The 23,737-nt window shown below is 44.1% G+C and overlaps 1 pseudogene; it reads right to left on the bottom strand.

Annotated features, from left to right (window-relative positions):
* Nucleotides 1-6,369: 6,369 nt before the first annotated feature.
* LOC147975143 (uncharacterized) lies at nucleotides 6,370-11,898 on the bottom strand (annotated as a pseudogene).
* Nucleotides 11,899-23,737: the final 11,839 nt, after the last annotated feature.

Raw genomic sequence — 23,737 nt, 5'->3', positions numbered from 1 at the left:
GCACAGAGCGTCGAGTAAATATGAAGGGAGACACTCACGCGGAAGCGATGGGGATGTCAATTTTAATCTTCAGCAACGCCTTCCGAAGCTTCGGCTCTGCGACTTTGGGATGCTTTGACGCTTTTTTAGTCGGAGTTGGCGAAGAGGTCCGAGGACGCTTTGAAGACTGACCAACTTGAGCAATCGCCTTTTCACGGGCGCTCGGTCGTTCTTGGTCAAGTTTGGACCGCCTCTCCCTGCGAGGAGGCGAATCGACTTCTTCTTCATCACTTGGATCGTCGCTTTCTTCGTCTTCTCTACCGTCAGACTCCCATTCGCCACTGTCGCCGCCGCTCGCTTCTCCTTCCGGGTCCTGCTCTTGCTCTCCGTTGGGCATTGAATACATTTCAATAATGGCCTGAAAGAAAGCAGGAAGAACAAAGTCAGTCGACTCAGTATAGGCAGCTGCGCGAGTGAATTCAGATTACAAACAAAAACTCAGAATCGGACCTTCTCTGGTACATGAGACTGGTCGAGTGGAGGAACTCTCCTGGCTGCCCTGGGGTTGTCCTTGTTTCCGGTCATGCCCGACAGCCACTTCTCCAGTGTGTCGTCATCGACCTCCTCTGGGTGAATCTGAGTGGAGTCTTCAAGACCCGAATACATCCACATCGGATGGTCTCGGGCTTGAAGAGGCTGGATGCGCCGCTGAAGGAAGACCTCCAAGAGATCCATACCGGTGACCCCGTCACGGATAAGCTGGACCACTCGCTCTACCAGCACCCTCACCTGCGCCTTCTCCTCCGGGAGCACCTTCAAAGGGGAGGGTTTCCTCACTCGGTCCATGGTGAAAGGAGGGAGGCCGGTCGACTGCCCTGACGTCGACTGGTCTTTGCAGTAAAACCAAGTCGACTGCCATCCGCGAACTGAGTCGGGAAGAATCATGGCCGGAAAGGAGCTTTTCCCTCTCATCTGGACACCAAGACCCCCACACATCTGAATCACTTGAGTCCTCTCATCACTCGGATTAGCTTTTTTCACCGTCTGGGAGCGACAAGTGAAAATGTGCTTGAAAAGTCCCCAGTGAGGCCGACAACCCAGGAAATTCTCACACAAAGAAACAAAAGCGGCGAGATAAACGATTGTGTTGGGAGTGAAGTGGTGGAGTTGTGCCCCAAAGAAGTTTAGAAATCCCCGAAAGAAAGGGTGAGGGGACAAGGAAAATCCACGGTCGACGTGGGTGGCAAGGAGAACGCGCTCACCCTCCCGAGGTTGCGGCTCGGATTCCTTCCCCGGGAGCCGCGCCGATTCATAGGGGATCAGCCCTCCTTTGGCTAGGTCGTCGAGGTCTTCTTGGGTGATCGTTGAGCGGATCCAGTCGCCCTGGATCCAGCCCTTCGGCAGGCCGGTTCGCGAGGAGGATCCGCCCCGACTGGTCGCCTTCCCCTTCGACCTTGCCGTCGCCTTCTTCACCCGCTCTAGAGCCGCCGTCTTCTCCTTCCCCATCGTCGCCGGCGAAACGCGTACGGAGCGGTGGCGCTGGGGCGAGAGCGAGCGCGGCGAGGGAGCGTGAAGAGGAGAAGAGATAATGGGGACGCACTATTCGAAGAGACCCCGGTCCGACGCCTTATATGAGGCCGCTTCTGAGTGGCTGACTGGTAGGCCTGGGCGGCCCTATGAAATCCCATAACGATCGCGCGCGTGATACGTGGCGAAAAAGGTGGCGCGGGGATCGAGGCGGCTCCGCTCTATCCCATCCAATTACTGCGGCCTCCCCCATCCCGCGCGCTTTCCAAAATTCGGATCCCGCGAAATTTGCGGGCAGCAGAACAACTTGTCAGACCGAAGATCTCCTCCGCACCGTCACTCGGAGCCTTTCAAGTAAAGAAACCCACTCGACAAAAAGCTAAGAATGGATCAAGGCGACTGAAAAGGAAGTTGCTATCATCACTCAGGATTCATTGATCCGAAACCAGATATGCTCACGGCATGAAAAATGAGTCGGGAAAATTCTCAACTCCTTCCCTACTCAAACCTCGATCCATTCGGGGGCTAATGACGAAGCTATGTACCTAGGGTAGGGTCATGGGCCTGTCCAAACTGCCCTACCCAAGGACATCTCTAAAAGAAATCACCTTTCAATCGACTTGGAGGTGTTCCACTCGACAGACTCAAAGACACTCGACCAAGAAGCGATCACTCGACCAAGACCAAACCACTCGACGGCCAGGAGACCTAAAGGCACTCCGCATGCTAACGGTCGGTTATTAAGTAGCCTTTATGGTCATCATAGCACTTTATTAAGGGCGTTACCAGTAACGCCCGACCTTAATGTATTTAAAACCCTGGATAACTGAGGGCCGGAGGGGTCCGGCGAACTCTATATAATCCACCCCCCTCCTCAGTGTAAAGGGTTCGCACCCCTGTAAACCATACGCGCATAATCCAGTCGACCGCCTCCGGGCTCCGAGACGTAGGGCTATTCCTTCCTCCGAGAAGGGCCTGAACTCGTAAACCTCGTGTGCTTACAACTTCTCCATAGCTAAGATCTTGCCTCTCCATACTTACCCCCCCTACATTACTGTCAGACTTAGAACCACGACACTTAGTCCTTGCAAGAGTAAACCAAATGACCTAGAAATTGCAGATATTGATGTTGAGCCTGAAGATGCAAATGTGCCTCACCCAATTCCTATACAAGTAGTTTATCCTCCAGAGCATGTAGAAGATGATGGAGTAAGCAACTTTGTGTTTGCAAAAAGGAAAGCATCTTATGTGAGTGAAGATGTAAGTGTGGAGGAGCCAGCTGTGATTCAGCCAACAACAAATGGTGATGATGATGATGTTGAAGGTGAAGGTGAAGCCGGTAGAGGAAGATACTGCAAAAGGAAAAACAGACAATGCAACTCATCTGGAGGAGCAAATTATGAAATGGAAACAAATGAGAGTGATTCATATGACTCTGACTTTGATCCTGGGGCCATAGTGGACAGCGATTATGATATTAGTGATGGTGATGATGATCTGTATGCCGACAATGTGGATATGGATGAGCATGAAGACATAAAGTTGAAAGAGAAGCAGAATCAACAAAAAAGGAAAGTGCATGTTAAAGGAAATGAGAAAGAAGCACATGAACCAGTAGCACATGATCCTGAAGATGAGTTGTATGAGTCAGAAGGAGATGACCTATGGGCCCCTGATTCAGATGATGAAGAAATTTACATGAAGTTCAAGGCATTTAGAGCTGAGGACCTATACTGCCCCAAATTTCATGTTGGGCAAGTTTTCCAGACTGTTGAGTTACTCATGAAAGCAATCAAGGAATACAGTTGCAAGAATAGAGTTGATGTGAAGCTCCCTGTAAATGATAAGAAAAGGGTGAAGGCAATTTGTGATGAGTATTGTACTTGGTACCTTTGGGCCTCTTATGATAGTAGGACAAAGTGTTTCATGGTCAAGAAATATGTGCATGAACACACATGTACCAAGAAGTGGACGATCAAGGCTTTCACTGCTCCTTTCTTAGCACAGAAGTACCTTGAGAGCTTTAGGGCAGACCAAGATATGAATCTGAGGAACTTTTCAAGAGTAGTTCAAAAGGAATGGCATATTCCACCATCTAGGATCAGGTTGCAAAGAGCTAGAAGTCTAGCAATGAAGATTATATATGGTGATGAAGAGGCCCAGTACAATATGTTGTGGGACTATGTAAATGAACTTAGGAGAAGTAACCCAGGCAGCTCTTTTTTTTCTTCAACTTGATGATCAGGCAAGGTTCAGCAAAGCATATATGTGCATGGATGCTTGCAAAAGAGGTTTCCTTCAGGGATGTAGGCCTATGATATTCATTGATGAATGTCATATTAAGACAAGGTAGAGGACAGCTGCTAACTGCTGTGGGAATTGACTCAAATGATTGTATTTTCCCTATTGCTATTGTTGTGGTTGAAGTGGAGGACAAGCCCAACTGGTGTTGGTTCCTTAAGAGGCTTAAGAATGATCTAGGCATCATGAACACCACCCCATGGACTATTATGTCTGATAAACAAAAGGTAAATGATGTTGATCTTCACAACTTGCTCTTATGATACCTTCTTTCATTCAGTTGAGCACCATATGAAGTAGTTGTTACTTATTTTGTAGGGCCTAATTAATGTTGTAGATGAGTTGTTTCCACAGTCAGAACATAGGTTCTGTGTGAGGCACATGTGGCAAAACTTCCAGCAGCAATTCAAAGGTGATGTACTGAAGAACCAACTTTGGAAGATAGCAAGAAGCAGCACTACTGTGAAGTATGAGCAGTACATGAATGAGATGAAGGAAATTAACTTGGATGCCTACAAATGGTTGCATGATCTTGAACCTAACACTTGGGTTAGGGCTTATCAAAGCGATCTACCCAAGTGTGATATCTTACTGAACAACAATTGTGAAGTATTTAACAAGTAAGAACCAACTGCATTGATGTTCTCATTTGGTAGTTGTTACTCTATTCAAATATTTAGTGATGTGTGCTTTACATGGACAAGTACATATTAGATGCTAGGGAACTACCAATATTGTCAATGCTTGAAAGGATTAAAAGGCAATTGATGCAGAGGCACTACACCAAGCAGATAGAAGCAGAGAAGATGAAAGGAAACATATGCCCTAAGATAAAGAAAAAGGTTGGTAAGCTAAATGAATGGGCAAACACCTACTATGTTGAAGGGTCTGGTGATGGAGTCTTTCAGGTTGGTGATAGAGGGACTGACTACATTGTTGATTGGCACAGTAATGAGTGTAGCTGCAAGCGGTGGCAGAAGGGTGTGGCACACCATGTGTACATGCTATAGCATGTGCTAGACATGAGAGAGTGGATCCCCTCCTCTTGGTTAACCAATGTTATTCTGTTGGGATGTTCAAGAAAGCATACAGCAACATCATCTACCCCTGCAGAGATAAGACAGAATGGGAGAGGATGAATGGACCCACAATTAAGCCACCATTGTACACCAAGCAGGTAGGTAGGCCATGTAAGAGCAGAAGGAAGGCCCCACATGAAGTTTCTTGCAGCAATGGTGGCAAAAATGTCTAAGCATGGTGTGATCATGCATTGCAACTATTGTGGAGAGCCAGACCACAACATCAAAGGCTGCAAGTACCTCAAGGCTGGCATGCCCCCTCCAAATGTGCAAGCTCCACCACCACCTCATGGAGATGATCAAACTCCTAATGCAGAAGTTGCTCAAAATGTGCAAGCTCCACCACCACCACATGGAGATGATCAAGCTCCTAATGCAGAAGTTGCTCCAAATGTAGGAGATGATGAGCAAGTCATTACTCAGGTATGTCTTCCATCATTTGTATTGTAGGTTTTTTTGCACTGTTGGATAATCAGAAATGTTGCAAAGATATTATTCAAAATTACTTGCACTTCAACAGGAACACAACTCTCCAGAAATCATGTCATAGAAGATCTTATGGTTGATCATATGGTTCAAAATGTAAGTTAATGTCCTTGTTTCCTATAATTTATGTTAAGTTTATTGATAAAACATGTTATTTTGAACTGCAATATGTACATTTTTCATCCAGAGGCCTCTGCCAAGAGTGGTTGCAACAGGGCCTATACCAGAATCAACTTTCATATCTGCTGCCAGGGCCATGCTCAATCAAACCCAAGGTAACACAAGCAACAGCGGGAGCTCAAGCACAATCCAGCAAGGTGACTTGGCCAAAAGATTGCTTCTCCTCAAGAGGCAAAGAGACAAAGATCTGGAAGATAAGAAGGAAGCACTTCTTGCAGCAAGAAGGGAGGAACAACTAAAGAAAGCAGAGGAAGCTGCCAGGAAGAGACATCAGCAAGAGGAGTAGAAAGCACTGGAAGCAGAGAGGAAGAGGCAGTCACAAGCTCAAAAGAGAGAGAAGAGAAAAGAAGAAGCTGAAATAGCAAAGAAGGCTAGGGAAGAGATAAGGCAGATCATTATGGACACCAGGAAAGTTGTGGCTGTTGAGAATAAAGCAAGGCAGCAAGCTGAGAAGAAGGCTCAAAAGGAGGAAGATGCTGCCAAGAAGAGAGCAGAGAAAGAAGTTGCGACAACAAGAAAAAAAACAGACAGGGTTGCTGTTGCTGAGGCTAGGAAGGAGGAAATGAGGATGATAGGTATTGCTCTTGGCAAGAGGCCTGCAGGTTCAAAGCCTGATTCAGATGATGATCTTGTGCTTCCCAGTAAGACCAAAAGCACTTCAATGTTTGACATCTTCAGATGATGTAACTGCTGTGTACAATGCTTTACTTCTTAAGCTCCAAGGCATGATGCAGTAGTATGTGACTGATGAGAAATGTTATAATTGATCCATACTGATGTAGTAGCATGTGACTGATGAGTATGGGTCAATTGTTGATCATTTTGTAACTAAACGCACTTGTGTATCTGAATTTTGATGGTACTTCACAGATATGAATTGCTGGTTATGCATATGCTTTTCTCCCTGAATGCACTTGTCTAACTGAATTATATGTGCTACAATCATAACAATGGTCAAATGTACAGCAAGATGAGAACAGCAAGATTATAACAATATCAAATAGCTTTGCAATGTACACAAAAGCCAAATATGATGATCTCTTCATATGACAGAAAAATGATAACTTGCACAACATTAACTTCCATTTTACCTGCATCATGTCCTAATGTACACAGAAAGAACTTGCATAAAAATGATATTTCATATGACAACACCAACAGCTTCAACAAGCCAAATTAACTTCCATTTGCAGTAAAAGATTGTCACTTGCTTACATATTGCAAAAGCATCACTTATAATGCAAAATATTGTCACTTCATACTAACCACACTACATCCACTACAGCTGCAAACTGGAAACTACATCAACTTCAGACTTACAATGCAAAATCATCACTTCATACTACCAGTTCATCTCCTAACAAACTAGGCATAATGCTAATACTGCATCAACTCCATCACTTCTTCAGCAAAGAAATAGCTAAAAGCACTGCAAGTACAATGAGTGCTACCACCAGTGCCTTCATCATCACCAACATTTGATTGGCTAACCCTACGAGTGCCTCTTCTTGATGATTGCTCATTTGAGCTGCAACTCTTCCATGAATTCGATCTTCAAAGCCTAGAAGATCAACTGCACCTCCACCAGCACCTCCACCTGCATATCTGCGATTCCTTCCTCGCATCAGCTCTTCCCTCCTTTCCTCTGTAGCTCCTAATGCATCTATGGCTTCACTGCCAACGAGAAACTGATTATCAAGCAAGTAGACAACGTATTCCAACTCCCAATGCCAGAAATGATCCTGAAGATCAAAAGAAACGAACAGACGCCAAAAATCACCATCACAAGATCCACAAAAATCAACCAAAATTAACAAACGCCAACGGATGCAATTCACTTACACCAATAGGACACATGTAGAAGACCCAGCCCTCGTGCTTCTCCGTGTTCGAGACATAGAACTTCACACGAGCGCGGCAAGAAGGGCATCTTATCAGCGGCACCACCACCGAACGGCCGCCCAGCGATGACCTGACCGAGCTTGTCGACATGGCGGAGCGGTGAAGAGGGCGGCGGCGGCGGCAAGCTGCGGGAAGAGGGCGGCGGCGGTGGCAAGCAGCAACGAAGAGGGCAGCAACAAGCAGCAGGGGGAGGGGGAGGGCGTCGGCCTCGGCGGCAGCGAGTGGGGAATTAGGGATTTGGCATCGGCGACACAGGGTGTGGATGGAAATAACCCATCACGAGCTAATTTACAAAAAGAACCCCCCGCGAGCGTCGGCTGTTGCCTCAGATTGGTCAAATGGAGGGGCGACGAGTGGCGTACGGTGAACAGTGATCGTACAATCACGTGTAGACATATTGAGTGACCGTATTGGCCATATTTTGAAATACAGTGACCAAAGCGTGCTTTCTTCGCAAGTTCAAGTACCGCCAATGCATTTTACTCATTTTCTAATAATGATTTAACTTTTTTAATATACTCCCTCTGTACCTAAATACTCATTGTTGGGGAAAACCAGTACAAATTCCCCAACGACAAGTATTGTGGTACAGAGGGAGTGTGACATTACATTGGTCAAATTGTCAAACCATGGATACTTATGGGCATTCTAAACCGGAAGGAGTAAGTATCTAACAACATGAGTTGAGATGTTAACTGGTGCGCCATGATTATTTCAGTGTATGTAGATCCTTTTTTATGGAAGACCATTATGGCTTTATTGACAATACTTACACTACTAGAAAACATTGTTTGTTGATCAGTCACCATTGATGCGTGAAAACATATGTAGATAGTACCGCCATTTATGGACGACCGAGTATCCATGGGTTGTGTCTCAAAAAAAGTCTAGTTTAGGGGGTAGTTACCACAGATAGGCCTAATGTGAGGCACGTCTGGGTGACATCAATGGCATGACGAGCATGTATCACTATTGGTAAAAAAGCCTTCCTCACCCAAAGCCACTCTCTCGCCGTATTCCTTATACGTTGTGTCGGTGAATCGCAAGCGGGTCACTCCCATGGGCTAGGTCCAATAGCACGATTTTTTGCTGCAAGTCTTTTTTTGTGGGGTTTTTCTTTCCTCTGTTTTTTGTTACTTTCGTTGGAGTTTTCTTTTTCTCCTTTAATAAAAACTCTTTTGATTTATTTTTTTCATGTTTATAAGTATGTTCGATAACAACAACAACAACAACAACAAAGCTTTTAGTCCCAAACAAGTTGGGTAGGCTAGAAGTGAAACCCATAAGATCTCGCAACCAACTCATGGCTCTGGCACATGGATAGCAAGCTTCCACGCACCCCTGTCCATAGCTAGCTCTTTGGTGATACTCCAATCCTTCAGGTCTCTCTTAACGGACTCCTCCCATATCAAATTCGGTCTACCCCGCCCTCTCTTGACATTCTCCGCACGCTTTAGCCGTCCACTATGCACCGGAGCTTCTGGAGGCCTGCGCTGAATATGCCCAAACCATCTCAGACGATGTTGGACAAGCTTCTCTTCAATTGGTGCTACCCTAACTCTATCTCGTATATCATCATTCCGGACTCGATCCTTTCTCATGTGGTCACACATCCATCTCAACATACGCATCTCCGCCACACCTAACTGTTGAACATGTCACCTTTTAGTCGGCCAACACTCAGCGCCATACAACATTGCGGGTCGAACCGCCGTCCTGTAGAACTTGCCTTTTAGCTTTTGTGGCACTCTCTTGTCACAGAGAATGCCAGAAGCTTGGCACCACTTCATCCATTCGGCTTTGATTCGATGGTTCACATCTTCATCAATACCCCCATCCTCCTGCAGCATTGACCCCAAATACCGAAAGGTGTCCTTCTGAGGTACCACCTGGCCATCAAGGCTAACCTCCTCCTCACACCTAGTAGTACTGAAACCGCACATCATATACTCGGTTTTAGTTCTACTAAGCCTAAACCCTTTCGATTCCAAGGTTTGTCTCCATAACTCTAACTTCCTATTTACCCCCGTCCGACTATCGTCAACTAGCACCACATCATCCGCAAAGAGCATACACCATGGGATATCTCCTTGTATATCCCTTGTGACCTCATCCATCACCAATGCAAAAAGATAAGGGCTCAAAGCTGACCCCTGATGCAGTCCTATCTTAATTGGGAAGTCATCAGTGTCGACATCACTTGTTCGAACACTTGTCACAACATTATCGTACATGTCCTTGATGAAGGTAATGTACTTTGCTGGGACTTTGTGTTTCTCCAAGGCCCACCACATGACATTCCGCGGTATTTTATCATAAGCCTTCTCCAAGTCAATGAACACCATATGCAAGTCCTTCTTTTGCTCCATATATCTCTCCATAAGTTGTCGTACCAAGAAAATGGCTTCCATGGTCGACCTCCCAGGCATGAAACCAAACTGATTTTTGGTCACGCTTGTCATTCTTCTTAAGCGGTGCTCAATGACTCTCTCCCATAGCTTCATTGTATGGCTCATCAGCTTAATTCCACGGTAATTAGTACAACTCTGAACATCCCCCTTGTTCTTGAAGATTGGTACTAATATACTCCGTCTCCATTCTTCCGGCATCTTGTTTGCCCGAAAAATGAGGTTGAAAAGCTTGGTTAGCCATACTATCGCTATGTCCCCGAGACCTTTCCACACCTCAATGGGGATACAATCAGGGCCCATCGCCTTGCCTCCTTTCATCCTTTTTAAAGCCTCCTTGACCTCAGACTCCTGGATTCGCCGCACAAAACGCATGATGGTCTCTCAAAGGAGTCGTCCAGTTCAATGGTAGAACTCTCATTCTCCCCATTGAACAGCTTGTCGAAGTACTCCCGCCATCTATACTTAATCTCCTCGTCCTTCACCAAGAGTTGGCCTGCTCCGTCCTTGATGCATTTGACTTGGCCAATATCCCTCGTCTTCCTCTCTCGGATCTTGGTCATCTTATAGATGTCTCTTTCACCTTCCTTCGTGCCTAACCGTTGGTAGAGGTCCTCATATGCCCGACCCCTTGCTTCACCAATAGCTCGCTTTGCGGCCTTCTTCGCCATCTTGTACTTCTCTATGTTGTCTGCACTCCTATCCAGGTATAGGCGTTTGAAGCAATCTTTCTTCTCTTTAATCGCCTTCTGGACATCATCATTCCACCACCAGGTATCCTTATCTTCGCTTCTCCTTTCCCTGGACACTCCAAGCTCCTCCGAGGCCACCTTACGAATGCAAGTCGCCATCTTCGTCCACACATTGTTCGCATCTCCTCCTTCCTCCCAAGGGCCCTCCTTAATGACCCTCTCCTTGAACGCTAGAGCTACCTCCCCCTTGAGCTTCCAGCACTTCATTCTAGCGACTTTGGCATGCTTATCCCGTTGGACACGAATCCGAAAGCGGAAGTCAGCAACCACCAGCTTATGCTGGGGTACAACACTCTCTCCAGGTATCACCTTATAGTCTAGGCACGCACGCCTATCTTCTCTTCTCGAGAGGATGAAATCAATCTGGCTAGAGTGTTGGCCACTACTAAAAGTCACCAGATGTGATTCTCTCTTTCTAAAGAGGGTGTTAGCTACAATCATGTTGTAGGCTAGAGCAAAGCTTAAGACATCTTCTCCTTCTTGATTCCTGATGCCATAGCCAAAGCCCCCGTGCGCCCCTTCAAAACCTGTGTTAGATGTACCCACATGGTCATTGAGGTCTCCTCCTATGAAGAGCGCCTTCCCAGAACTCCCTCTTGGTGTTCTCATTGTGGCCTACTTGCGGGGCATACGCGCTGATAACATTGAGAACCAAGTCCTCAACTACCAGCTTGACCAGGATAATCCGGTCCCCACGTCTCTTGACGTCTACCACTCCATACTTGAGGCTCTTGTTGATCAAGATGCCTACGCCATTTCTGTTTGCAGCCGTCCCTGTGTACCACAGCTTGAAGCCGGTATCCTCCACCTCCTTCGCCTTCTGTCCTCTCCATTTGGTTTCTTGGACGCAAAGGATATCAACACCTCTCCTCACCGCTGCATCAACTAGCTCCCGAAGCTTCCCTGTCAGAGACCCTACGTTCCGGCTACCTAAGCGAATCCTCCTAGGCTCGGTTAGCTTCCTTACCCTTCGCACTCGTCGAGTCAAATGCGAAGACCCTTGCCCATTTTCCACTACATCCGGGCGCCGATGTAGCGCGCCACTAAGGATGCGACGACCCGATCCTCGCTCACTTGCCACCGTATCTGGATCAAGATACAGCGCGCCACCTTGGGGGTGACGGCCCGGCCCTTGCTCATTTTCCACCACACCCGGGTTCCGATGTAGCACGTCGCTGAGAGGGTTACGCCCCAACGAAAATCTTTTGGGTTTCATCTCCATAAGAGTGGCTGAGTTTTTACGTTGGCTCGCCAAGCCTATCACAACCCTCCTCCTTTACCCGGGCTTGGGACTGGCTATGTTGAGACAATATAGGCGGAGTTGTTTATAAGTATGTTCGATATTACGGAAATTAAAATAAATTTCATGAATTTAAAAAATCTCGTAAATTTTTAAAATGTATATGAATTTTGAAAAATATTCATGAATTTAAGAATGTTTGTGATATATATAAAAGTTTCATGATTTATCAAAAAATCATGAATTAAAAAATCATGAATTTAAAAATATTCAAGTTATTTCATAATTTTGAAGACTTTGAAAATGTTCTAGAACTTAATATTCACAAATTTTAGGAAATGTTCGCAAATTTTAGGAAATATTCACAAAATTTAGGAAATGTTCTTAAATTTTAAAAATCTTCATGGTATAAAAAATCATGAATTTTAAAAATGGAAAAGAAATGAAGAAATCCAAAAGAAAACAACAATCCAATCGAAGACCAAAGAAAAAAAGCCAAACAGATTTTTTTTTTGTTGGTGGTGGTGGTGCTGCTGCTGCTGCTGTTGAGACCAACAAATTTATATCACCAGATCACATAAGTCTATAAGACCATGTTTGGATCATTAGAATTTTGAAAAATTTATGTGTCTATAAGAATTTTTTTTCCTTCGCATCTTTCAGAAGGAATGAATCATTGCTTTATACCAATCCTATGGAAAGTTTTCTACTCCTGCACTTTCGAAGGAAAACAAATATCCTCTCCTAGCTGTTTTGTTTTGGCGAGCAGGTCCGAGACAGGACAAGAAAAACGCCTCTCGCCATGCACTTTGGGACCCCACATCTAGCTCAGAACTGGTTGGATGTTTTTTTTTTTGAACAAGCATAAGCGCCAGAGGCGCCAAATTCATTCAACTCTTGGGCAAGTTACAGCATGTATTACTCATTAAGAACCTGACGATGGCAATCCCTGTGAACGGAATAAGAAAAGCTAAAAACAAGCTCTTCCGAATGATTCGTAGCATGGTGAGCAAAGTTGTCAGCATTCCCATTTATTTTCCTAAACAAGTGGTATATTGAGCACTTGAACACTCCATTTGATCAACCACGTCGAGGAAATCTGCTAGCATTTTCCTGATCTCCCGTCTTACTTTTCATATGTGATACTTCTACTAGCAGCAGCAACGATTAAATTGATTGAGTCTGATAGGAAAGTGATCTGATTCAGATGAGCTGAGAAATCTTGGCAGCAAGTAAAAGAGCAAAAGCTTTGACTGACGGGGGGAGAGTGTAACAAGAAAGGATGCATAAGCATTTGTGATGTGTATGCCAATCCCTGTGTCTTATAGTTTCTTGCTTGAAAACCTAGAATCCCAGCTTAAAAGTCACATCAGAGTAATTTGCTCCTACAGTAATCAGATCAGAGGAGATTGTTTGACCCTGTAAGGAAAGACATCACGTGTGTGAGAGTCGGGGCATGTCTTTGATAATGTACATCAGTGAGAGCTTGGCATTGTAAGATGTCTTTTTTTACTTGGTGCACTTGGTGAAGATAGCCTAGCTTCCTACCAAATAGATGGTCGTTTATGGGTTTCAAATGTTGTAATCTTTAGATTGGGGTAGGCTAGAGACTCCCGGTAAACCTACCTTCTGCCTTGTCTTTCGAGGAACTCCCGGTGCCGGACATGGTGACGGTGGCCGGTGATGGCAAAGAGTGGTGGCGGTGGTGTGCTTCGCGTGAGCACCGCGCTAACCCTAGATCGGTAGGGAGTGACAGTGGGGTTTGTGGCGGCGATTAACCTCGTGAAACGTGCCTCGGCTCCCAACCTCTGTTTATATAGCGCGGGTCACAGGGGCCCACCAACCATGGTTTGGTTGGGCGCCCCCGATCAGGGCGCGAGTCAAGGGCCCGTTCGACCCGTTGGGTTCGAACGGGATAGAGATCAACCTAACATTCTCTCCCTTGATCTCAACTTTACTTTTAACTTTATACTTTCTAGTTTATTTGTTTCATCACATATTGGTACATAGAGCATGTTTCATCGTCACAGCTTAATTGCCGTTAGAATCATACAGATACAACATACGTTATGATCAAAAGCAAATTCTGTTCCTTTTGGGTCTATCCAGAAATCATAAGGCTTTCCCTTAAACCCATGCCGGCTAAGTGTTCCTTGAACACATTGGGTGGTAAGCCTTTCGTTAGCGGATCCGCAAGCATATCATTTGTCCTTATATGCTCGAGACTTATAGTTTGATCCTGGATTTTATCTTTCACAACATAATACCTTATTTCTATTGTTTTGGCAGCATTACTCGACTTGTTGTTGTGAGCGTAAAATACTGCGGGTTGGTTATCGCAGTACATCTTTAGTGGTTTGTGAATACAATCTACCACTTTCAAGTCGGGTATAAATTTCTTTAGCCATATCGTCTGCCCTGTGGCTTCGAAGCATACTATAAATTCTGCATACATCGTGGATGATGCAACTATCGACTGCTTGGAGCTTTTCCACGAAATAGCTCCCCCAGCGAGACTGAAGACGTATCCTGACGTGGATTTTCTATCATCTCTGTCCCCCGCAAAATCTGCGTCTGAATACCCTTTTATCTCTAGGGAATCACTTCTCGTGTAAATTAGCATGTAGTCCTTCGTGCCTTGCGCATAACGCAATGCTTTCTTTACCATCTTCCAGTGCTCCATGCCTGGATTCTCTTGATATCTACCGAGTACCCCGGTGATAAAAGCTAAGTCAGGGCGAGTGCACACTTGTGCATACTGTAAGCTGCCAACTACCGAAGCATATGGTACTGCTTTCATTTGATCGATCTCGTACTGGTTATTGGGACATTGGAATTTCCCAAAACTATCGCCCTTGACTATAGGAGCAGGTGTGGCTTTACTCGCATGCATACTATACCTTTTAAGAACCTTTTCTAAATATGCTTTCTGCGATAGTCCTAAGACTCCATTGTTCCTATATTGGTGAATTTCTATGTCCAAAACATATGATACTTCACCAAGATCTGTTATGTCAAAAATTGAGGATAAGTATTTCTTTGTTTCTTGTAGTAGACTAACATCACTACTAGCAAGCAGGATATCATCCACATACAAGATTAGGAAAATATATTTCCCATTTTTAAACTTTGCATAAATGTAATTATCCTCAATATTTTCTTTAAATCCAAAACTTTTAATCGTTTGATTAAACTTTAGATACCACTGCCGAGAGGCTTGTCTTAATTCATAAATGGATTTTTTCAGGCGGCATCCCATATTTTTCTTGCCTTCCATAATAAAACCCTTAGGCTGTTTCATGTAGACATTTTCTTTTAAATCACCATTCAGAAATGTCGTCTTAACATTCATTTGATGTAACTCTAAATCAAAATGAGCAACTAATGCCATTATGATTCTGAAGGAATCCTTACATGAGACTGGAGAAAATGTCTCATTGTAATCTATCCCTTCTCTTTGTGTAAATCCTTTTGCCACGAGTTGTGCTTTATACTTTTCTATATTCCCTTTAGAGTCATACTTAATTTTGTAGACCCATTTACAGCCTACTGTTTTGGCTCCTTTAGGAATTTCCTCTAAGTCCCAAACATCTTTGGAACTCATCAATTTCATCTCGTCTTCCATTGCCTTCATCCACTTCGATGAATGAGGGATTGTCATGGCTTCTTCATATGAGGTGGGATCTTTTTCCATATGAACCACTTCTGTGTTATAAACTTTAAAGTCAGTAGAAATAGCTGACTTTCTTGGTCTTGTAGACCTTCTAAGGGCCTCAATTTCTGGCACATTCTGTGCCTCAACTTCTGGCACTTCTTCTAAAATTCGTTGTTGCACCTCCCTTTCATGCTCAACAACGGGTTCAGTCGGCTCCTGACGGACAGGTTCCGGGTCTACCCCCATAGTTGTCATGGGTGGAGTTGCAACTGGTAGTGAGAAAAATGGCTCCTGAATCATCGGACTAGGTGCATGCACCCTCTTCTCCTCAAGATCAATTTTCCGAACTACCAAGGTCCCGCTCATCATTTCGTCTTCTAAGAAGACTGCATGTCTTGTTTCTACAAACTTTGTATATCTGTCTGGGCAGTAGAAACGAAAACCCTTTGATCTGTCTGGATAGCCAATGAAGTGGCAACTCACTGTTTTGGAATCTAACTTTGTAATGTTTAGATTAAACATTTTGGCCTCAGCAGGGCACCCCCACACCCTGAAGTGTTGTAAGGAGGGCACCCGTCCTGTCCATAGCTCGTATGGTGTTTTGGGCACCGACTTGCTTGGTACTCTATTGAGAATGTGAATGGCGGTTTTAAGCGCCTCCATCTATAATCCCAATGGCAAGTTGGAATAACTCATCATGCTGCACACCATACCCATAAGTGTATGGTTGCGCCTTTCAGCTACTCCATTCTTTTCTCCCATAGTGGGATACATTAAAAGCACATGAGTTATCATATCTTTCTCTTGCCAGAATTTCTCCCACCATACAGGATTCTTGACATAATATTATGTCAGCTTTACCCCGTTACGCAGGTATTTTCCCAGACTTTTCCCGCCATGCAGGTTTTATCATAATCATCTTTTCCCGCCATGCGGGTAATTCCATGTAAGGGAACATAAATGCCAGAATTGGCTCTTTTGACTGCATATTCAATCATCAAATTTAGGAATAAATCCGAATGCTCATTGACACACACGCTTGATCCGACGTTGGTCAAATTAAACATGCATGTTGCTTGTTTCATCTCAAATCATGTTGATTGAAAAATCTTCTTCATAGAGAGTACATGAAAAACATTCATAAACCAAGACTCTCAATGATCTATCTCTTTTCTTTTGATGCCATTCTTTAGAGAGAACATACTCCCTCACGTTATGACCTTTCTTGGTCATCTTTCGGGTCACAAGTACCCAGCCATTCGCTTTCACGAATGAAAGCATGGAAAACTTTTAGTCTGAGAAAACTTAGCCAGTAATCTACAATAATGGGCATAAAAATAACCCTACGTTGGTCTGGTTAAAAGAAATGCACATTAAACTTTTGAAACTTTATTTTATATTCCATAGCACCGTTGGGCGGAAATGGAAATAATGCATATAACTGATAAACAATGTGATGATAGTATTTCTATTAAACAACTTTGCTAAGAATTAATCATCATCATCATCAACTTTATTGCAGCGACAACAAGAAATATACATTTCTCTAGTTCAAGAGCATTTCTTGATCTTTATCCGTTCTCTGAAAATTGATCACTTTGATACAAATTTATCAGAGATTTAAACTTTGAACATAAGACTCATAGAATTATTGCACTGTTATCATCAACCTTGGTCAGAAAATAACAATACCATGTTTTAACTTTAAAAACAAATATTTTTCTTTTGTCATAGTGAAAACTATCTACATCTTATTTCACCCACAGGGGAAAACATTGCTAAAAATATTTCTTCCAATTAAATTATCCCGTTGGTTCCAATTTAATTGGAGGATAAAACTTTTACTTTGTAGCGGAAACTTTACAATATTCTATCCAAAAACAATTCTGTACTCTTTTACTCTCTAAGCAATTTTAACCGGTTGGTTCAAAAATGCATTAGAGAAGCAACAATTTAATATTTTACTTTAGTTCTATTCACTTTTAAAAGAGCACCTTTAAATTTAAATAATAAAACATGATCATGTTATTAACAACGTTGGTCATAAAAATAACATAATCATATTCATTAAAATATTCACTTTAACATGCGCATAAAAACTTAATTCTATTTAAACTTTTATTTTCTTTGTAAAAGAGCACTATTAACTATTTACGCAGCGAAAAACATGAATAAAAGATCATGAACTTTTTAATTCTTTACAGAAACTTTTCTTTGACAAATAAAAAATTCATGAACTTTATTATTTCCTTTGTAAAAATTCATGAACATTTATTTTCTGAAACTTTTCTATTTTAATTTTCAAAAACTTTTCTGTTTACTTTTTGGATCTCTAAACAAAATTTCTTGGATGATTTGAATAGAGAAAAAATCTATGTAAAATTTTGCCTGAAAAAACAGGACAAAAAACTATTAAAAGCACGGAAAAACATGCAGCTCCAGCCGAACTCGACCTGGCGCGGGAGGCCCACAGCGGCCCAAGGCCTGCGCCTCCGCGCGCTCGCGTGAGCCGGCCTGGTTCGCTGGCTCTGCCAGCCCAGCAGCCCAGATGGCCTGCTCACTTTCTGGCCCAGCGGCCTGAGGTGGGGCTAGGGTTTCACGGTGGCCGTCCGATCAGATCGACGGCCACGCGCGCTTCGGGCTCGAACAAAACCAGGTGAGTTCCCTCCCACCGGTCCAGTCCATTCCCTCGCGCGCCGCTCGGTCTCTCTCGTCGCTCGGTCTCTCTCCCGATGGCGAGGCAGGTGGCTGCGCCCCGGTCGGCCACCCCGGCCGCCGGCGACGACGGCGAGGGCCACCGCGCCGCGCGCGCCCCTTCCCTTTCCCCTTTCCTGTGCGCTGCTCGCTGTTCCTCTCTGCATGCAGTAGCGCATCTCCCAACAGTCCCGTCGCGTCGGGGGCAAGCCGGCGACGGCGTCGAGCTGCGCTGTGCGAGCCTTCCCTTTTCCCCTCCTTTCTCTTTCCACCTTCTTGCGATAGAGAGAGCGAGAGAGAGACGCGGCCAAGCTCTCTGCTCCCCTTCGCGCCCGCTCTTGCTCTTGTTGTCGACATCTATGGCAACGGCCCGGCGGCCGGCGACGGCGCCGAAGGCCACCGCGTCGCCCGGTGCGGCCTTTCTCTTTCTGTTTCAATTCTCTCCATCCACCACCTCCCCAGATAGAAGAGAGAGGCAGATGCCGCCAGACGGCGACCTAGATGGACGGAGCGGCTGCGCCCTTGCTGATCCCTTCGCCGGTCGTGCGTTCCCCTTGTGGTGAGCGCGCCGTCTCGAATGGATCGGTGGTGGTGCTCTTTGCCCCTGTGGGGTTGGTTCTTCGTCCGATGCCTCGGCTTGCCGATGCGCGTCCGGATCGAGAGGAACAGGCGCGGCCATGACGGCGGCGTAACTTTTCTTTGAGATGCGTTTGCCCTTCTAGGGTTCTTTGGGGGAGACTCTTTTCTTTCTCTGATTTGACTTTGTACCAAAAAACATCTAGCCAAGATGGATCTGATACCATTGTTGTAATCTTAGATCGGGGTAGGCTAGAGACTCCCAGTAAACCTACCTTCTGCCTTGCCTTCCGAGGAACTCCCGATGCCGGACATGGTGACGGTGGCCGGTGATGGCAGAGAGTGGTGGCGGTGGTGTGCTTCCCGTGAGCACCGCGCTAACCCTAGATCGGTAGGGAGTGACGATGGGATTTGTGGCAGCGATTAACCTCGTGAAACGTGCCTCGGCCCCCACCTTTGTTTATGTAGCGCGGGTCACAGGGGCCCACCAACCATGGTTTGGTTGGGCGCCCCCGATCAGGGCGCGAGTCAAGGGCCCGTTCGACCCGTTGGGTTCGAACGGGATAGAGATCACCCTAACATCAAATGCACTGAAAAAGTAAAAAAAATAGCATAAGGATGACCCGTAGTTAAGAGGTCATGCATTACTCTTTGAATAGAGTCATGTGATTCAGATATCTGATGTATGAAAGATGAAAAAACCAAGCAACCCTATCAAATAAATAGAGGAAAAAAGAAGTGCAGTTCATTCTCCATTTGGCTGCACCTATAACATTCCTTGTTTATATGAATTGAGAATTTACCTGTTCTCATGCCTGTGAAAAGAGCTTTCCTTAGTAGCTTCCAAACAAATGTTTGAACTCTTGGTGGCATCTTTTGTTCTTCAAGACATGTTTAAGCAAATTCTTAGTCGTGAAAGAAATCTGCCTGGATTGGTAGTTTTGAGTATTATGGACGTCCCGCATATTCTTGAACTAATCAACGATTGGCCTTCTTTTACATAGAAACTTCTATGTGGAATCAACTTGTGTAGATTTTTTGTGCTATTTCTCCTGCATTTCAAGTACAAGTCTATCGTTCTTGTAGAATATTTCTGTTTTTACACTTTGCGTCGTTTTGTCCCAATTACAGTTTCCTTCCTTCTGACCAGAATGTTGCCCACCAATGCTAGTATTCTCTATGTTCCAAGCATACCTCGATATTGGCCGGATGTGCGGTCTCGGAGCACCCCGATCGAACGACCTCATTTTGGTACGACAAAGCCCCGGCGCGAACGGCCTCCCCCGAGGGCCCTATTTAAGCTACGATTAAAAAGCCCAGTTTAAGCTATGACTAATAAAAGCCTAGTTTTTTGGTGACTAATAAAGCCTGCTTTTGCCATGCTATGAAACAGTGCCATGGTTTAAAAAATGAAAAAATAAATTTGACCTGTAAGGGAATGAAAAACAAAGAAATCATATAGTTTAGTAAAAAATGCCATGGTTCGAACAAAAAAATGCCATAGTCCACAGAGAAATTGTCATGGTCTTTGGCCATGTGCTATGAAAAAATTGTCGTGTTTTAAGTTTTTTTAAATGGTGCAAAAAGGAAGAAGACATGGCAATTTGCTATTAGTTGCCATGTTTCTTAAAGTAATTTACAGTGGTCCCATGAAAAATGCCATGGATGTAAAGTAAAATTTGCAAAAAAAGAGTAAAAATTGCCATAGTCCCAAAATAAAGAAATTGCCATGCTTTTTTTGCCATTATCGATTATATTGACATGCATGTAAAAAGGTCAAAAATTGTTATGGCGACGTTGGTAAATTTTCCATGTCAAAAAAATTGTTATGGAAAACTAAAAAGTAATTTTTTTTTCACAGAAAAAAGAGGTTTAAAAGAATTTGCCAGGGCGTTATAGGTAAATTTGCCATGTCAATATAAGAAAAATGCCATGGAAAATTAAAGTAAATTTTGCCCATCTTTCTCTTGTTGACATTTAAAGGTTAAAAATTGTCGTGGCAATATAGGTAAATTTGCCATGTCAAAATAGGTAAAATTGCCATGGTAAAATAAAAACTAAATTTTACAAAAAGCAAAAGAATAGGTTCAAGGAATTTGCCAGGGAATTATAGGTTAATTTGCCATGTCAATATAAGAAAAACTGCCATGGAAAATTTAAAAGTAAATTTTGCCATCTTTTTTTGTTGCCATTTAAATGATAAAAAAATTAGTGGCAATATAGGTAAGTGTTCCATGTGAAAATATGTAAAATTGTCATGGCAAAATAAAAACTTAATTTTACTAAATTAAAAATAATAGGTTCAAGGAATTTGCCATGGCGTTATAGGTAAAATTGCCATGTCAATATAGGAATAAAATAAAAATGTAAAATTTGCCATCTTTATTTTCCTGTTTTATTATAATTTGCCATGGCAAAAAAGTAAAAAAAAATTGTTGTGCCAACTTATGCTTAAAATAATAATTTTCCCATGACAACTCTCACGGTGTGTTTCAATATAATTTGCCACTCTGTCATCATAATTTGCCATGGGAAAACATGTCGAAAAAAATAATTTTACTATACCATCTGATGTCACTTTTCCCAAATGTTAAAACGAAAAAAATAAGAAAAATTGCCATGCTATGTGAAAAGCATGGAAGAAGAAGCTATGTAGGTCATGGCAATTGTGTGTAGAAAAATTGTGAAGTATGAATTTGCCGTGGGTTGTTAAAAATTGCCATTGTTCGACAAGTTGGCACCTTTTGTATCATAAAATTGCCATGTATGTGAAACGACATAAAAAATGATCAAAAATTGACATAGCAAAATGCATATTCAAATTTGTCGTGTTTTATTAATCAAAATTGTCATGTATGTGAAAAAATAGTTTTATAATGGATTTACCATGTGAACATTAATGAATTGTCAAAGTTGCCGTGGCAACACATCTTAAGTTGAAATATGGCGCATTGCTAATTTGCCATGGTAAAAAATATCAGGTTTTAAAATGGCGTGTGGGAAAAACATCTAAACTTGTAAAAGCTGTTGTGGCATGTGAAAAACACTCAAAACTTGTCAGGACAAACTACATCTTATAATTTGTCATGGCAGAAACACGTCTTAAGTTGTCATGGCAAAACAGTTGTCGTGTAAACACATTTTTAGTTTGCCATGGCAACCCAATAAAATGTTGTCATGGCAAAGCATATCTAAGTTTGCATGCCGAACAGTAAATAAACTAAAAATGGCGACAACATGCATATTGGGTGAAACCAAAATTCATGTGCACACAAGTTGCCATGATTTGTAAAGAAAAGAAAAAATGTTGCCTATGCACATACAAAGTTGCCATGTCCGTTATATTTATCATAAAATCGCAGGAGATCTAATACCTACAATTGGCACTGTGATGACTTATTGACGTTGTTATTAGGCTTGTCATGGCAAAACTACCAGGGGACAAAAATGTTCTTAGAATTTCACATGGAAAACAATCGATACCGAGTAGCCGTCGGCCGCGGCTGGGAAGCCTACGACACCTCGTCCTCCACCTCCAGGCCTTCCTGAAGAGCACCTCCAGCGCGCGGAGGTCGCCAGGTTTGCAGTGGTTGTTATCTAACAATGTTCTAAAACAACAAGTTTTCTTTAAGTTGCCATGATCTAGGGTTGCGGTAGACCATACATTATCAATCAAGACCAAGTACCTAACAAGAGTTAACGCATAAGTTTTCAGTGAAAAATTGTGGCAAAAACAGAGGTGTGACCAATCAAAACGAACAATGTCAGAAACTGAATTTCTAGGGCAGAAGTGCATATTCATCCACATGAGCAATTCTCTAGAACAGATGTTGCCTTTCAGCTGTTCCCAATATACATACACATGATTACAAAATTAAGATTGCCATATTTTTACCTGTTTCCCTTTCAAGTGCTCGACGAGTTCTATCCTAGAAATTCAGATTGAGGCGATCCCTGTCGCACATGTGCTTGGAGGTGCCGGATCTGCAACATTTGGTAACGACGAATGACGTAGCTCAGGTGACGTAACCCTTGCGGCCGCCGCGATGAGGCCAACCTTCTTCGAGCCGACTAGCTGCTCGTGACTGCTGGTGTGAGGCTTGACCCAATCCTTGATGATACTAAGGATGGTCTCCAGGTCGGAGCTCTGAGACACAGTGACCGTGACGCGAATTCTAACCCAAAATTCCTGTAGAGGGCGGTGGCGGTCTTCCCCGCGCCTTCAAAGCCGGCTGCGGCCTCCCTCCGGCTAGATCCCGCAAAGTGAAGACGACCCCCGCCGTGGATCCCAAGGCCGTGGCACTGGCCTCCGGTGGATACCACGGTCGCCGCTGGACGTGCGGGGAAGCCGGTGACCCCCGCCCATCGTCGATCCCGCGACGATGTGGTCACGCATGAACGACTCCTCCCGCTTCAAGATGGGCATGCCCATGAACTGGTGTCGGCCTCCAATGGATCCCACGGCCACTGCTGGACACGCGGGGAAGTCGACAGCCCCGCCCATCATCGCCCCCGAGACGATGTGCCCATGCACGAACGCCCCTCTAGCTTCGAGATGGGGACACCAATGAACCTGACCCCAGGATCTCGGTCGGCATCCAGCGACGCTCTCTTCGTCGTCGTCGTGGGCGGCGAATGAGGGAGGAGAGGGGCAACGGAGTGGGGAAGGAGTGGAGGGAGGAGGAAGGCGTGGGGAAAAAAGTGAAGACAGAGTAGTGGGGTGGCTGGGTTCATCCGGGCGACACACCTTCAACCCGAACGAGCTTCTAAGGACGATGTGGCGAGTCGAGACCGTCGTGATGTGTGCATTTCAATCGAACATCAATAAGGACGTCAAGACGAAATTGCTTCGTGCCACGTGTCTGACACTTATCATTTGAGATTTGATTTTTTATGCTAAACTTAAAAACTTTGATCAAATTTGTAAAACCTCCTCGGCTTTCTCAAAAAAGGTGAAA

The sequence above is a fragment of the Triticum urartu genome, chromosome 4A, assembly GCF_056163025.1.
Source record: "Triticum urartu cultivar PI428250 chromosome 4A, HENAU_Tu73, whole genome shotgun sequence".
Taxonomy (NCBI): domain Eukaryota; kingdom Viridiplantae; phylum Streptophyta; class Magnoliopsida; order Poales; family Poaceae; genus Triticum; species Triticum urartu.
Note: the sequence above shows the minus strand (reverse complement) of the source record. Positions and strands in the feature narration are given on the sequence as shown.